The sequence below is a fragment of the Pteropus vampyrus genome, unplaced genomic scaffold (genome assembly GCF_000151845.1).
Source record: "Pteropus vampyrus isolate Shadow unplaced genomic scaffold, Pvam_2.0 Scaffold4441, whole genome shotgun sequence".
Taxonomy (NCBI): domain Eukaryota; kingdom Metazoa; phylum Chordata; class Mammalia; order Chiroptera; family Pteropodidae; genus Pteropus; species Pteropus vampyrus.
In genome coordinates, this window is record NW_011893222.1 from 1 (window position 1) to 17278 (window position 17278).

General features: G+C 38.1%; 1 pseudogene; it reads right to left on the reverse strand.

Moving 5' to 3' along the window:
- Window positions 1-6009: 6009 nt before the first annotated feature.
- On the reverse strand, window positions 6010-6498 carry LOC111734710 (annotated as a pseudogene).
- Between the last annotated feature and the right edge of the window lie 10780 nt (window positions 6499-17278).

The following is a 17278-nucleotide window of genomic DNA, read 5'->3' on the forward strand; positions in this document are numbered from 1 at the left end:
TTATATCAGCAGTACATCTAGCTTTAAAAAGTAGAATTCTTGAATTTCAGACACTCAGTAGCTACTTGTTTTGCATCAGGTGTTAAAAGGTTAATTGGAAAAGGGTTAACTGTTTATTATAAAATAATGAATTACAACTATATGAATTAACAGCAAGAGAAAGATATTTTTTTAAAACACCTTTTGAGAAATCCTTTATTTGGCCATAATTCTTGGCTTCTGAAATTAAATTTTGATTCTACTCAACAGAAAGAAAAGAGGAAATGGTAAATCACATTATATCAGATTCAGAATGGTAGAACTGGAAAATACCTTTCGAATAGTTTACTGTAAGACTTATAAACTGTCAGCTCATAGGTCAAACCCATAGATCAAACCAAGTCAGATGATACTTTAAAAAGAAAACTTCCATTGCTTATAAATGTAAAAGTTTATGGAGTTCACCTAAAATTTTGAATTCATTTCCCACTTTAAAATCCCATTAGACTTGCAATATGGCTTAGTAGTTACCCTTATTAAATAGAACATGCAGTCTTTCATTCTTTACTTCAGTTCATTTTATTCAATTTTGTTATCTTTCTATTCACTCTGACATCTGATTTTATGGATCTTGACCTCTTTTTGCTTCATTTTGTATTTAAATTATATGTGACTCCAAAGGGAAAATGTAATTTGCCCCAATCATATAACTGGTACTCTCCAGGGCATAAAACAAAATAAAATGGGTCCTGCCTGGCAACAAATAGAAAAGAATGAAAATGTTGTTATCGAATGCACATTACCTTAGAAGCTCATTTAATTCTAGCCAGGAGGAAATTGCATTTTTATGCTATGCTTTGATTCTGGTAGAAAGAAGCATGTTGGGACAATTAAGACAAAGGCTAATGAGGAGATATCTTGTCTGAAGTAAATCTGATTTAAAGATTTTCTAACAAATAGAATTTTAAATGCTTTTAGTGTTATGGACGGGATTTAAATTCCTTCTTAAATTTTGTCAGTTAATTTGTCTGTTATTAATCAATTGTATCCAGATTGTACAAAAATACAGAAAAAATGTTAGTTAAAGTTTGAAATAAAAGAGGACATTTTTCTATATTAAAGCTGAAAGTTCATTAGCTGCAGACTCTATACATCTGTACTTTATAAGGATCAATAAACTAATTATGGAAAGCACAAAATTTAGCTCTTATCTCACGTAGTTACAGTACAGAAAAGTAAACCATTTAAGCAATGTCTAATTCTACAAAAAAGAAATTTATTTATGAAAATTATTCAGAATGCAACTAACAGAAGTTTTCTTGTGTCAAACTTAAGTTGTATGTAATTTGATCTGTCATAAGTTAACAATTCATTGCTCTTTTTATTGAAGCCATGTGTATTAGCTATCTATTGCAACATAACAATGTTAACACAAACTTAATAAGTTAAAACAACCCATGTATCATCTTCAAGTTACTGTAAGTTAGGAATTAGTCACCGGTGTTCTCTGTTTCATGATCTCATACAGGTTTGAAATGAAGAATTGGCCACTGCTAGGGTCTCATCTGAGGCTTGACTAGGAAGGGTACACTTCCAAGCTCATGCGGTTTTTGGTAGGATTCAGTTACTTGTGGGATATTGGACTAAGGGCCTCAGTTCCTCATTGGCTATTGGTCAGACATCACCTTCAATATCTTATCATGTGGACGATTCCACGTATTCACTTCATTAAATCCAGCAAAGGAAATAGAATCTACTAGTAAGAATGAAGTTATAAGCCATCATTGTATGTTAGATAATCACTGAGGTGACATTCCATTTACTGTGCCATTTTCTATTGTTTTGAAATAAGTCACTCTCTGTCCCACATGCAAGAGGAGAGGAATATCCAAGGGTAGGAATACCAACAGGGAGAGATTATCGAGGACCTTTTTAGAGACTATTGTGGTTCCATAGCTCTCTTATTTTAACCCTTTTCTGATTTTTCTTACACAATCACCATGGTCAACCACTAAGCTATGTGACCAACTGCATATTGTCTTAATGTCTCTTTATAATCTAAAATGTCATACAACATATCTATTCATAAGCAAACTGTTGCATCACAACTAATCTTAGTGTCACTTTTGTAAATGCCTTCTTTTTACAGTAGCCTCCTATTATTTTTTGTTCAAAGTTAATAAAGTTATACTTTGTTCGGTGCACTATGACACTGACTAAATAAATTGCTTACAGAATATAATTGTGTTATTTCAGATATCTTACTTAAGAAGTGTCTAAACATGTTTTTCATAAATTAGTTGGGACTCTTTGATTGGAAGTGATAGAAATCTTAGACAAAGGAGAAATACAAGAGAATTTCTTTTCTTCCATAAATGACATGATGAGTTTACCGAGCTTTAAGTAAAGCAGCATTAAAAATATTAGTCAAAGTGTAGGGTATGTATTTTCAACCCTAAGATATTTCATTTGTGTTCAATCCATTATCAATGAGTACTTACTAATAGGGAACAAACATTAAAATCCTGGCCAAGAAAGAAAAAACAACCAATCAAAAAACAAATTAAATACCTTCCTGCGGCTCCGCCTCCCCCCTCCCCCGCCCCCACAATAGTTGACAGTAAAAGTCCTGGGCATGACTTTCATTGGCTTTCTGTGAGACATTTATCACACATGAACACTGAGCAAAGAGGACAGTGTCCTCATTGACCAGAGAGAGGTAACATGCATATCCATATATCCTAGAGATTGGGTCAGTCCTACCCAAACCAATTAGACTGAGAATCAAGTAGATATGATTACCCAAGCAATACCTGAATACTGTTAACAAAAGAAGGCAGAAAAGATACAGGAGAGTAAGGTAATTGAGAAATATTTATTGACCATATAATTAACATATGAACCACCATTAGGTGCTGGAGTATATATAAATAAGATAGATTGCTTCATACTTAGTCAATCAAATATATAGAATGTAGTGCTAAAGAACAGAGCAATTTGGACAAGATGTTTATGAAATGTTGTATGTAATTGGTTTTCCTGACTATATTTGTGTCTCGGGATTTGTTATAAACGGTTTCAATGCAGGCACAATATAATTACCCAGTGCAATCTAGATTAGAAGTACTGAGAAAATAAAGATAAAAATAAAGGGTAGTATTAACAGAGTAAGTATTAAAAGAAAAAGACCACTTGAAAGAAATAACAATGGGATTAACCTTACCAGTTTGGGAAAAGAAGCTAAAGGTTATTAGAAATCAGATGGGTTAGATAGATTGACTAGACTACATAAAGGCTCCTAGACATTGTTAAATTTTTGTATTCAATAATCTCCTCAATCTATTGAAGCTGGATAATATGAATACCTGTGAATTATAAAAATGAGATTATCTGTAAATCTATTTTTGAAAATAAAGTTATGATAGCCAGTGACCATTATTATATAATGAAATTGAGACTCTGAGATTGAAATAATGTGTTGTTCAAAATGTATTTTTGAAATCAAATATATAAACGGCAAGGTACTGGGTACATAATGTGGCTGCAGTTAAGCTATAAAAGTGAATTCAAAATAAATATGAATTTTGTGATGCCATCTATTCAAATACCTTTAATACATTTAGTGCTTTACAGTAAAGCATGAGTAAGGACTAGAAAGAAACATTTGGAAGCCATTTCCTTAAATATGATAACATCAGCAACACAATAGCAAGATTTTACTTTAGCAAGTTCAGGTAGAAAATCGTATCCATCTATTGCTTTCAGTCCAGAAGGTGCTTTAGATATTTGGCAAATAATAAACTAGTAGAGTAGTATGTTCCATTTTAAATTAAAAACAATGCGAATGACAAGATATTTTTCAAGGAGCATTTGCAAGGTTTGGAACATAGTTTTTTAGGGCTACTTATTGTAGTACTTCCTTCAAAAACTTCAGAAGATAGTGTTATTCAAATAAGCACACGCATAAACTAACATATTTTATGATGAAATTCAGGACTCCATCATGGCAAAATTACTAATTTTCTGTAAACCTGCAGACCTCCTCCAGTAAGTGAATTTGCAAGCAGAGGGACTACGGTTGCTGTAATTTCTGCTGCAGCCAGTATTGTGCACTCCATCCATTCTTTCAGGAAATGAGGAGGGTGAGTAGATGTTTACTCATTATTTTCACCATAAACAAGTCAACTTGGATTTGAAATTAATTTCAAGTTGAATTATTGTTTGTCTTTCTAATAAAAGTGTGCCAACTTAAATGTAATTGGTAACTATGTGCTGAATCTGACTAAAAATTCAGTTATCATAACAAAAGTGATTCCCTCCCACACCCACTCCTATGAAATACTAAATATTCAATTCTGGAAGGCTTCTCCTCCTCATAAAGGGATGTTTTAATAACATTTCTTCAAAATTAATGCATCATACTTTCAGCTATTAGTCATAATTATTGCCTTATAGGCATCTTTTTCCACTGTTCTGTACCATGCAAGACCTGTATTTCATGTCCTACCTTAGATAAACCTGAAGAAACTTTAAAATGATAAATACTTATGAATGCCCAAAGAGCCACATCCATGATAAAAGAGATTTTTAGTATATAATGTTTCCTCAGACAGTTAAATTAGACATAAATTGGCAATTTTAAGTTAGTAAATCACTTAAGTTTTGTCTACCCATCATGGTTCACTGAGTCTAGAATGGTTTGTGAGCCTCTAGGAATAAATCCAGAGCTAACTCCTTCTCACCCATTCTTTGTTTCACCTATTGTCTACAGCTTAGTTGTCCTCTGTTTTTCCCTTCGATAAGCTAGATGGCCTAGCATACTATGGGTAGTCAAAAAATAGTTAATATACACTTAATGAGAACAAATATTAAATATGTAATAAATGAATGGATATTAATTCTGTTAAAGCGGTTTGCAAGGAAATTATAAAGACCTTTTTCAAGCATTTCAACAACCAACCATTATAAGAAATTGCTGCTCCTGAAGCAAGTTCTCAACATCATAATTTTCTTATTGCTTTTTTTTATTTGTTTCTACTGTGCTGCTGTACCTCCTCTCTAAATATTACTGAACTTCCTTTTTCTTTAGAGTTCCAACATCTGACTGAAGTTGTAATTTCTAAATCTGTTCTGATTCTTTCTCTCTTTTTTTTTTTCTATTAGTGGTAAGAATATGAGCAGTCAAGGTTTTTATTTCAAATACAGATACTGCAGTTATAGTTATCACAGAAAACTGAAGACAGCTGGGATGGGATGTGATCAGCTCCTCTTTGATTATGTTGAATTTAAGATGTGTGCCACATCCAAGTAAAAATATCCAGGAAGCAAATGAATAACCTAAATGTACTCAAACTATACAAAGCAGTTTTACAATGGTCCCACTAATATAAGGCGATATAACACTAGGATTTGAGATCTGATAATGGAGCCAGACTGCCTGGGCTTGAATCTTTGCACACCTGTAACTTGGGCAAGTTAATTGTGACTCAGCTTCCTTTATGTAATATGGATAAAACACTGCTTACTCCAAGATTTTTGAGTACATTCTGTAACATGCTTAGAACGCGATACATCATGTTAACTGCTATACATACATGTCTACCCCGGGTTGAAATAAAAAGGTATTCTAGTTCCAAGTTATCACAAACACTATTATTTTCTGAGTTGTGTTCCATGAAAGGTGGAAGCAAATGTAACTCACAAAGAGCAGGGGACTTTAAACAATCTATTTTTAAATAGCAGGCTTCAAAGTCAAGTTCCTAAACCTTAAATTACAGCCATTTACGATTCAGTTAAGAGCGATCCACACACTCTAAGTTTAACTGTAATTCAACAGATGCAGTTTCCTAACCAATGGACTATATTTGTTGTACAGTAAACCACCTCACGTCTTTCAGCAAGAAAAATACTAAATCTGAATAATAAAGATATCACCCGGTGAATTAGGACAATTGGTTTACTTTAAATATTTCTTTGGGGGAAGGGTCAGCTACTCAATTAGAGGCCTTTCATTTAATATTTTCAAAACTATCATGTCATGAATTCATAGGGAATGGGCTCCAGCAGCTCACATTCCTTTCCATTCATTCTCACAAAGTGTGCTTCTCTGGGTGGAGTAGGTTGGCACTTCAGTTGAAGCCAGGTATGTTTCTCTTTGGCTTCCTTCTGTTTTTGATCATTTTTCTTCACACGTTTCAGGAAGTGATTACAGCTATTAGAGTGATTAATATGCTCGATACGTACATTAATTCTCTTGGCAAGAATTTGCCCTTAATTTGTTCATTTACAACAATGCCAACTGCAAGCTGGGTAACACTGTAAACTCTTTCAATTTTGCCATGGTAACATGTGTGAGGCATTCTTTATCAAACAGTGCCCATTCCCTTGAGGTCTACAATATCATCTTGCTTGTAGATTCGCATGTATGTGGCCAGAGGAACAGCTCCATGTTTTCTAAAAGGCCTAGAAAACATATAGTGAGTGGATGCCTTTCCTCCTTCCCTTTGTGTTGGTCATTTTGGAGAATTACTGTGAGATGGCAGTTCCTGGCGAAAGGCTGTTCTGATCTCTGAGCAAGATATTTGACACTTAGAACCTCACTTCCTCATCTGGTATATTAGAATAAGTATGTCAATCTTGCGTTGCTTTTGATAGAATTTAATGTGCATTTGCTAGTGCAATAAGCTTAGTGGGCACATGTCTGATTTATTTTGTAGATTTTTAAAACTCTGTGTTAAGTTAGAGATTCTTAAGCACAAACATTTCAAATCCCTTTTGGAAGAGTTTTATATTCATAGAAAAATTGAGCAGAAGGAATCCCATAGATTCCCTCGCTCAACATCTTGCACCAGAGTGGTACATTTGTTACAATCAGTGAACCTACAATGAGACTTCATAATCACTCGAAGTTCATGCTTTACATTAGGGTTCACTCCTGATGTACATTCTGTGGGTCTGACTAACATGTAATGACATATATCCATTATCATGGCATCATATAGATTAGTTTCACTGCTCTAAAAATCTTCTGTGCTCCAGCTATTCATCTCTATCTTCTTCACTAACCTCTGATCTTTTTACTGTCTTCACAGTTTTACCCTTTCCACAATGTTGGAATCATACAGTATTTAGCCCTTTTGATCTCTCTTTGAAAACTAATTTAGTAGACGAAAGTGGTGGTGAAAAGGACTGTTAGACCTGATTCAACACCATGAAGCTCTAAACACTCACTGTTAATGTTCAGGGATGATTAATGAAAATACTCACATAACCAAGATAGACAGCAGAGGAGTGCCAATTTGTTAATTAAAAATAAGATTTTTTTTTTTTTTACGGTGACCAGACTAACCAGCACATTCATTTCCTATAGACGTTCTTCGATGACAAGTCACATTATCATCAGAGTCATTTTCTATATTTCCCATGACTCATCCTTATCCTTTGAAGTGGAAAACTTGAATTCTGAATGGTCATCACTTGTTTTTGTTTTTGTTTTTTTTTTCTTTAGGAAGACCCTTATATGAGGCCAGATCATAATCCAAAGTTTCTTTGGTGAGCATGAAACCAGTACAAACTGGGAAAGTTGATGAAAGGAAAATTTCCAGACCTGGTATATCCGTTTCACAATGAGGAATGTTTTGTAAAAGGGGTCAGTATCTTTTGCTGGCCAAGAGCACAGTGCCTGGAAGATAGGAGGCTCATAGTAAATATTAGCTGCTATACATAGCAATGATAACAATTACTCTCCGATCCACTGGAATTGGCTTAAATGGCCACAGTGAATGTTTTAAAATTACTTTTGTTATGTTATGGTCATGAAATTAACCAATGTCCCCTTTGTAATGAAACACATCCCTTTTTTTATTATATTAATGTATTCCAGCAAACTCTATGCCCCATACAAATGTTCTTGCACATCTAGGTTCTTAAGTATTTTAGACTGAATTTAGGATTTATCTCTTTGTGGGTCTTTGTGTTTTCTTCCTTACAAATTCTTGAGATTAAGGAGTAGGAGAAATCGCTGTGAGAAAAAGGTTAATGACACCTTACTATAAACAACAAATGACTGGGAGCAATATCCTTTAAAAAGTTAAGAAATATTTCATTTTATGTCTTCTTTCTTTCTCCTTCCACTTCATCATGAAGCACACATGAAAAAAGAAATTTTGGATACTAAAATTTAAATCCTTAGGAATCTTCAGAAATGACATTTTTAAAAACTATAAAGAGTTTAGAAATACTGTAATGATATGAGCTGGAATTGATCATTTAAGTCTCAGAGTCGGTCAACTACTTTTCTTACTTTCTAAATACAATGTGAAAAACTAATGATAGTAAAACTTTATTGAAATAATTATTGCTTTGGTGTGAAAGAACCTATCTCCAGGAAATATTTATATAGCATCTGAAATATGTCTGTGTGAATTACACCTCCAGGTATAAAGGTTACAAAACATACTTTAGAAATCTAGTCGAGATTTATTTCTAGGATGAGAATTATAAAGTCTCTTGGGAAGTGAACCTATGAAACAGTAAACAATAAATGCCAGCCCTTATATTTTCTTAAATCGGTATGTTAAAGACTTGGTTTAGAGGGGAAGGGTTAAGTTGAAGAGCAAATGAATAAACACATTATTTTTGATCATTTTTTCTCCCTCTGTTTTAGAGTTGGGGTAGGGTACTTTCTGTAACAAATTAATATTCTGATAAGAATTTAAAAATATTTTTATAATTTTAATAATCATATTAATCGTGTTGTTTTACTAAATTATTATTTTATTATAATATTTAAATGTTAACAATAACTTAAAGTTTAAAATTATTAAGTTAATAATTTTAAATGAATAATTTTAATAACAAAATACTTTTATTGAAAAAACTGTTTCAAAAACAGGTAGTAATTTGGATTTAGCCTGTGAGCTTTAACTAACCAGCTGCTATTTTAGAATATTATACTCTCTAGATAAAGAAAAGTTATGAAGCTTATTTTTTCTATTCAAATCCCAATAAGAAAACATTTTGGGGAAATCTCATGTGAAATTCCTAAGCAATATGTTAAACTTTTTCTCTTTCAGGATGGCCATTGTTCCTTTGAATTAAGAGGATGTAGGCAGCCCAGGAAGACCAGACCAAAAGAAACCTAGGTTGAGAGCAGAAAGTCTGGTTAAGGAAAATCCCCAGAGAGGGCTGCAGGAGCCAGACTGCGGACCCCAGGCATAGCTGAAGAGGCAGTCTGTGTTGGGACCCCTTGCTCTGGCCTGGGGGCTGATTCTGAAGAAGGCTGTAGCATTTTCAGGGGGAGCTGAACTCTGAGCTTCTTGGGCAGCTTTGTTGGAACAGCCACTCCCTGCATACCTGTGGTAAGTGGACCTGTCCAGAGGGTTGGGGTAAAGTCTGTCAACTCAGCCCTGGCCAATGGTGTCTTGACCAAGGCTGGGGCCACTCTCAGGTAAAGAGAGCTAGACTGCTGGGGGAACTTCAGGCTCTCAGGGGGCCTAAAGGCGTCGATGGTAGACCTGAGAAAACAGCGATGATCCAGCCAAGGTTACTCCCAGGGAGACCCCAAAGCCACAGACCACGCACAGTCAGCAACCATGGGCTGGCAGCAGCTCATCACTCCACATCAAACATTTTTTGGCTCTTTCTGCCACTGTCTGGTCATCTCCCTCATCCTTTGTACATTTTTGTCCAACTAGGTTCAAAGCTTACTCTTTACATGCTGCGATCTCACTCTCTAAGGAGGCTGAGCTCCTGGCTGATGCCTCAACCTTCTGTCCTCTCTCTTCCTTTCTATCACTTCTTCACTCTGCTGTTCTCATTCCAGTCCAATAAATGGATACCGGCTTTGTGTCAGTCTTCACCCCATTCTTCTCGATCACCAGATCACCAGCTTTACACTTTTTGTAACACCTCCCTCACCCTTTGTGAATCTCTGTTTCTTTCCACTGCTCTCCAATTACACTCAGTGCCCCATCACACTCCTTTGCTTCATCACATCCTGTCGCCTTCCTCTCCGTCAGCCTCTTACCATTTCGTTGGCCCTCACCACTGTGGTCCATCTAGCCACACTTAGGCCTGCCTGGTCTTGGATGGTTCATTATCACCTGCTCTCCTGCAGCACTCGACCCTTCATGTCATCTCTGCTGTTGCCATGGTGGCTCCCCTGTCACTGTGGTGGAGTAGTTTCCACTATCTTCATGCTCCAGTCTGCTGTCTGGCCACTCAGGTTTTCTGAGGTCTGTCCTCCAGGGTCCCAAACCAGGTAGCTGGAGAAGTAGAGCTGGGTACCTCATGAGGCAGTGCCCCAGGTCCCAGGTGGATGTCGAGGTACAGACAAATATCCCTGTCTTTCTGGGAGATATGATGTCATTAGGTAGCTTCGAGAGCCCTTATGTTTCTGTTTGGTGTTCACAGCATTTGCCCACAATTGCTTTACAGTGTTTTCTCTGAAAAATACTGTACCTTTGTGGTGCGAGTGTGCAGCGTATTTTTCAAGCTTGACTGTTGTCTTTTTCACTTGGAGGGTGGAGCAGCATTTGCCTTGCAGCTGGTGTTTCTATTGTTTTTTTTTTTAAGAAGTCTGATTTATCAATCAGTCTTTTCTGTGTGGCTTTTTGATTTATGTCATACTTGGGAAGCTCTTTCTTATTTTGATTATATATATATATATACACAAATATATATATATACACACATATATACATACATACATATATGTACATATACATACATACATACATACATACATACATACATACATATATATATTCTTTAAAAATAGTTATTTTTTTTAAAAATTAATGATCCAGTTGGAATTTTTGTGTGTATCTGTGAGTGTGAGACAAAGAGAGAGAGACAAAGGGATGGAGTTTATTTTTTTACCTAGATGACTACCTAATTTTTTCAATACTATTCATTGAAAAGATTCCTTTCCCCAAGTGTTTACAGTATTATTTTAATCTTACTCTAAAATAATGTGTGCTTTTATGTCTATGTCTAGTGTGTTTATTGTTTTGTTAAAGTCTGTAAATTCATGCACCGATACCATCTCATAGCACAAGTTTTTTCACCTTTGTAAAATCTTTGAGTCAGGATAAATCTAACAAGTCATAAATTACTTAACCACTGCAATGAGGCTGTGAGGCTGCAGCTGTTCTGTGGGACCTTGGTTTACAGCAGCATCAGTGGCTGCAGCACAGCTGTAGCACAGTAAGCCAGAATTTGTGTGTGTTCTGAGGGAACTTATTTTACTGCAGCAGCAGAGGATGGTGCTTTTTCAGGAATGAGTTTTCATCTGATCTGAAAAAAATGGTTTATGGCAGCAGCAACAGCTGCCATCATGATACCACACCAGGCTTGAGGCCGAGTCTGCTCTAGAGAACTTGCTTTATGGCAGCACAGGAAGCTTCTCTACTGCTGCTGCACTGCGCATTTCAGCAAATCTGTCTACAGGGACACTGGTTTATGACAGGAGCAGCTATTGTCCCTCTGTTGCCACTTTTAGGCCTGAGGCTGAGTCTCTTGTGAGGAAACTTGCTTTATGACAGGGGCTGCGGCAGCCACATCTGTTGAGAGGAAACTTGTTTTAAGGCAGCAGTCGTAGTGCCCACATCTGTTGTGAGGGAGCTTGTTTAAGACAGCAGCTGGGGTCATCACATGAAGGTCACCTGGGAATCACGCAGCACTCACGTGGGGACTACGTGGGAATGGTGTGGCAGTCACACTGGGATCATGTGTATATCAGGCTTAAGTTATTTCCTTGAATGTTTGCACCTAAAGAAGGTTCTCAAGACCTGGAGAAGACAGTTCTGCTTTGTAGAAGATTTACATCTGCAAGGGCCAGAGAAAGCACGTAAGCATTTTAAATAAAAGATTCTGGGCAGATTTGCCAGTTATCAGGGGCCTAGGTTAATCACTATTTAAGTGTTTTTCTCTTTCTGAGTGTAGGGCAGTACTTTTTCTAATGTCCTAAATTTTTACAGTACCAGCATAATCCTTAAGTGGAGGAGGAGGCTTTGGGATGAGTAATGGGATAAGTGGGTTTTGTAGTATTCCGGGATCTTCATTGCAGTTTTCCTATAGATGAGATTTAGTAAAACAAGGACTGTTGTTTTTAGTCATTCAAAGAACTTCAAGGTCTGACCTGCCCATCCAACTGCTTCATCTTGAATTTGAGTCTTCATATCAAGGAGCAGAATTCGAACTAACGTGGAAATCAAAAGGTTCCTATGCCTGGAATAGAGTTGTGTGCCTTTAGAGTGTGGGATCCAGGAGCCTTTCACAAAGGATTCCACATGTTTTCCTCCCCTTGGGGCACCTAGTTCCATTTTGGCCCAGCTAGCCTTAGGAAAGGAACCTTCAAACTATAGCTCCTATCTGGACCTAAATATCAGCTTTCGTTTGGGATGCATGCTAACCATTAGCAGAGGGTCTGGACATTTGTAATGTGGCCATTTGTGATCTTGGTAAGGATTTGCTCCAGGGGCCCATCTGGAAGATTGTATGACTACAGTGCGATATGGGTGGGTGGGTCGATGGTATAAATAGGTTATCATTGTCTTTTTAAGTCTGATTTCTGTACTTTTATTTTGTTGAGGGAGTGTTTCTTAGGCTAGCCACAATACTCCTCTGTCTTTTAATTTGATCCTCCCATAGGCACTAATGAGACATTTGTTTTAGGGTGAGAGCTCTTTAAAAAAAATCCTTGCAAATATCTTCTTGTCAGATATCAGGCCATGGCAACCAGTAAATTCTCTTGGAAATATTAAACCCTTTCCTTTCTCCAAAGGATCTTCAAAGATATACCTCTTCTGAATGTGACTCAATGCCAATGAACCTCTTTATAGCTTAGCAAGAAACAAACAAAAAAACTGGCCCTATAGAGGATCAAACGATATATTCCCCACATTTCACAGTCACTCCCAAAGAGAGTCAAAGCAATAAAGATTTAGATGGATTCCTGAGAGATGACAGCCTCACAAGCTAGAACATCAGCCGCAATCCACATCTCTGGCCAGCCAACTATCAATTCTTTGGCCTCCAACCTGACAGTTGGCAGCTTGAAAACATATGTACAACCGGTTGCCCTCTGCCCCTGCAGGCAGAAAGCCAAAAGAGAGAACCCTCTTGCCAGTTCCATGCCAAGCTCCAAGACATCAAATGGTAGAAATGAGAAAGTAACACTCTACTGTGAGGAAAAGAACACCTGACTGTAGGAAAGCCTGAGAGTGACCAAAACATAATGCCCAAGAAAGTACTGCCTCCGAGTGCATGTTATCTGTCCATATAAATTCGGCAAGGAAAAGACAGGGGAGGCCGTTGGTGCCTCATTCGACCAGATTCAGAGCAGAAATCTGTACCGTAATGAAAATTTGTACCTTTCCTTAATTTCTTCCAACTTTGGTTAGTTGAAATCTCAGCGGGTGTCTAGATTGACAAAGAGCAAAGCAGATATTGCCTGTGAATGGAGGGGGTCCCCAAGGGACTGGGGGGTGGGATTATAATGAGGCTCAAGGGATGCTGGCTATGTTCACTGTCTCGATCCTGGGGATAGTTCCACAAGTATTTTCATATGTCAAAACTTATATTGCTCAATTGAAATATTGGGAGTTTGTTAGATGTCAATTATACCTCAAAAAAGCTGTTTTAAAAAAGTAACTACCGATACAGGCCACAAATGGATAAATCTTTCAAATATCATGCTGAGAAAAAGAAGCCAGACATGAAGAACTATGTGCTGTATGATACCATCTCCATAAAATTCTAGAACAGGAAACACTCGTCTCTGCTAAAAAGTAAGAGGAAGAGGAAGAGAAGAAGGGGAAAGGGGATGTGGAGTGTGCGGGCAGGGATCGACCTGGAGGGAGCAGGAAGGGAAGACAATGTTCTTGATAGCGTTGTGGGTTATGTGAGTATGTTCCCTTCTCACACGGTATAGTACGAAAACTCCAGGTCGCTGTGATACACTGAATGCTAATGTGTTTGGGTGTGAAATGCCTCAATACCAACAACTTACATTAAAATACACTTTTTTTAAAAAAAGAATGTTTTGATGGACGAATGGAGGTAAGCATGAATAAATGGAGTGACATGTGATAAAGAAACACACCCAAATGTGCTTTCTAGAATGTAGGCGGTTATAAGGGGCTTCATTCTTTAATTCTTTCATCTGTATATTAGAAAGTTTTCATAATAACATGCCGGAGGAAACAAAACAACTATCTGTGTATCTCTGTCCACACATCTATTACTATATACAAAAGGAGCAGTCTATAAGGACATGCAGAAAGTTTTTAGCAGTAGTTACTGCTGGGGAAGGAAGTTTTGGGGAGACAGAAGATGGAACTTTTGCTTCTACAAATGCACCATGCAGACATCAATGTTGCCCAGAGCAAACCTAGGGCCTGTGGGATGCAGCACTCACTCCAAGATACCCTGAGACATCGAGAGATCCAGAATGAGAACGCAGTCCCGTGTCCCTGTAGGTAAAGAGGCTTCGGTGGAACAGTCTCAGTGGGCTTATCTCATGTCTCCTGATGCAACTCCTCCACGGGTAACTGGAGTTAGTATTTAACACCAGCATTCCTTCTCCGTTTTTCATGTGGCATGAGTGTCTCGGCCAGGCTCCCCCGAGCTCTGGTCCACAACTCCCACCCTACCTCTGGATCGCTCTGCCTGGATATCCGCACTGAGCATTTCCTTCCTGCTCCCCACTACACGTCCACTCCTCCAGGTCAGAAGGCTGAGCCCCGCCGTCACTTCACCGAGTGACAAAGAGGGACTGGAGGCTGGGAAAACTGTATTTTACAATGGTAAGTAAGGTCTCTCCGAAACGTTGAATTGAGCTTAGATATGAAGGTTGATGAGAAAAAGCTGATCAGGCTAACAATAAGCTGGATAATGGATGGATACAGGGATGAACACATAGACAAGATAAATGCTACACTCTTTGTTGTGCGGCAGAGGGAAGCACTAGGCAAATTTCTATGACCTGCTATGGCAAAATGTTACCAACTCAGAAAATCCATGGTTTTAAATCCACTGGTGGGGGCTTTAAAGCTCACCTTCCTGGTCCTGCTGTCTCTTGGTATTTTCTCTGAAAGTGTGAGCTGGGCTGCATTCAGGATTTCCTTGGCCACCCATGGCCACTAGGAGGTGCCAAGCAGAAAGGAACAGGTCACTCACTCAGCAGACAAAAAATGGCTTCTCTCTACTAGGGACACATTATGCAAATGCATTATGCAAATTCTCAGGTAAATAAATATTTTTGTGAGTGAGCTATATATTTTTGAGTTCACTTTAATAAAATACCTCATCAGATTCCCTTTTATTTTTATAAGCAATTGTTTCCTGAAACCACAAAAGACACAACAGAATTAGAATTAAATTTGGATTTAAGTATGAAAGGGTTGGAAAGAGTGGGCCTGAAGCCTACATTGAAAATCAATCTCTTATGGTGTACTTTATTTTAAATCCCAATGAAAACTGAGTTTTACCCTTAGAGAAACATTACCGTTTAAACTTTATATTTTCTTTTGCTTCGATTGGCTTCTGAAATAATTTTTGAGTTCTCAAGAAGTTAATACTTTCTCGATGTCTGCCTTTCCCTCCCTAAGTTGTATCTGCTTCAAATGTAAACCCCTCTTTTTAATGATGTATATAACTGATTTCTCAGAATAAAGTAAGTCACCAGTTGAAGACTCTCACAATGTCTCCTACCACAGGGATGCCTCACTTCCAGTTGGTTTCTCTCCAGGGAGCTGACTTTTCTGTGCTCAGGTTTTAACACCTGTAAGTTTGCGTGGACTGTGTGCTCCTTTTGTGCTGGGTTAATTTCTTGTGGGTTTCCACATCATCCCTTCTGTGGCTACATCATTCCCTTCTTCAAGTGTGACTTGTTACCAAATGCATAGAAAGCACACCTGAATCTTATTCAGGAGTTGCATCATGGTTGCATTTTTCTTTCTTAGTCTTTAGATTTTTAATTCATGTTACAGTCCTTTTTTTCCAGATGTAGAATATTTTTTTAGCAACATTTGCTGTTACTGATGTAAATTCAGATGCGATTTCTGTAAGCTGTACGCAGAGAGAAAAGGGAACCTAATTTGTATGGTATGATTTTTCAGTAAAGAAATAAAGAGATTAAGAATAAGAAGGAGGAGGAAGAGAAAGACGGTCTTTGTTCCTGGTTCTGGGCACAAAGTCCTAAAACCTTCGTGCTTTCCTGAGTAACAGGGGAGAGAATTGCATCTGTTACTTTGAATAAGTGCCTTTCGAACTCACTTGAGCTGATGTTTGTGAGGTGACTCCAGGAGCACCAGAGGAACCAACCCTGCAATTATAGGATTGGAACTTTCATCCCCAGCCCCGGACCACCAGGGAGGGGAGACAGGCTGCAGAGTGAGTTTAATGCTCCATGGCCAATGATTTTATCAATCATGCCCAGGGGATAGAAACTTTATAAACACCATAAACAGTGGGGTCCCGAGACCTTCTAGGTGCTGGACACATCAAGGTGCTGGCCGGGGGTATGCCCACAGAGGGCATGGAAGCTCCGCAACCCTTTCCAAACACCTGACCCCACGCACCTCTTCCTTTCAGCTGTTCCTGAGTTGTATCTTCTGTCACCGACGGTTATAGTAAATAAGATGCCTTCCTGAGTTACATGAGTCACTCTAGCAAATGACCAAACATGAGGAGGGGCGCATGGGAATCCCCGACTGATAGCCAGACTTTCACAGGTACCAGAGGCCCAGACTAGGGATTGGCCTCTGATGTGGGGGTAGGATTGCCACAGCCTTCTGGAGTCTGCACCACACTGGGCAAGTAGTGACATGAGTGTGGTGAGAGGGACAATTTTCCTTTTAGCTTATTAGCCTTTAAACTGCCAGACTTTGATACCATCTCAGCAACTGTCCCTAGTTTTCATTCAGTGACGGTCACAACAGGCTCCAAGAGCTGAGCTCAAAGTAGCGGGCGTCCTCACCTGTGGATATTTCATCCATGTCCTTGCAGTTACAGGGCCATTTAGGGAAACAAAAATCTTCATCATGATAAAATATTTACTAACGAATGTATTAGTATTCTCCTTATAAAATCGATTACAACTTATAAAATCGGCTCACTTCCCATTGAACCCCAAAGCACCATTCCCCATACGTGGCACCGATGGCCAGCCAGACTCCAGCTGCTCTCAGATGTCTAAAATGTACGTCAGTTGTTTTGTGAAACTGTGAGTCTGCTCAGGATGCAAGACTTCACGAGTAAACAAATGATGCTCAGGTCTCACTCGATCCCCAAA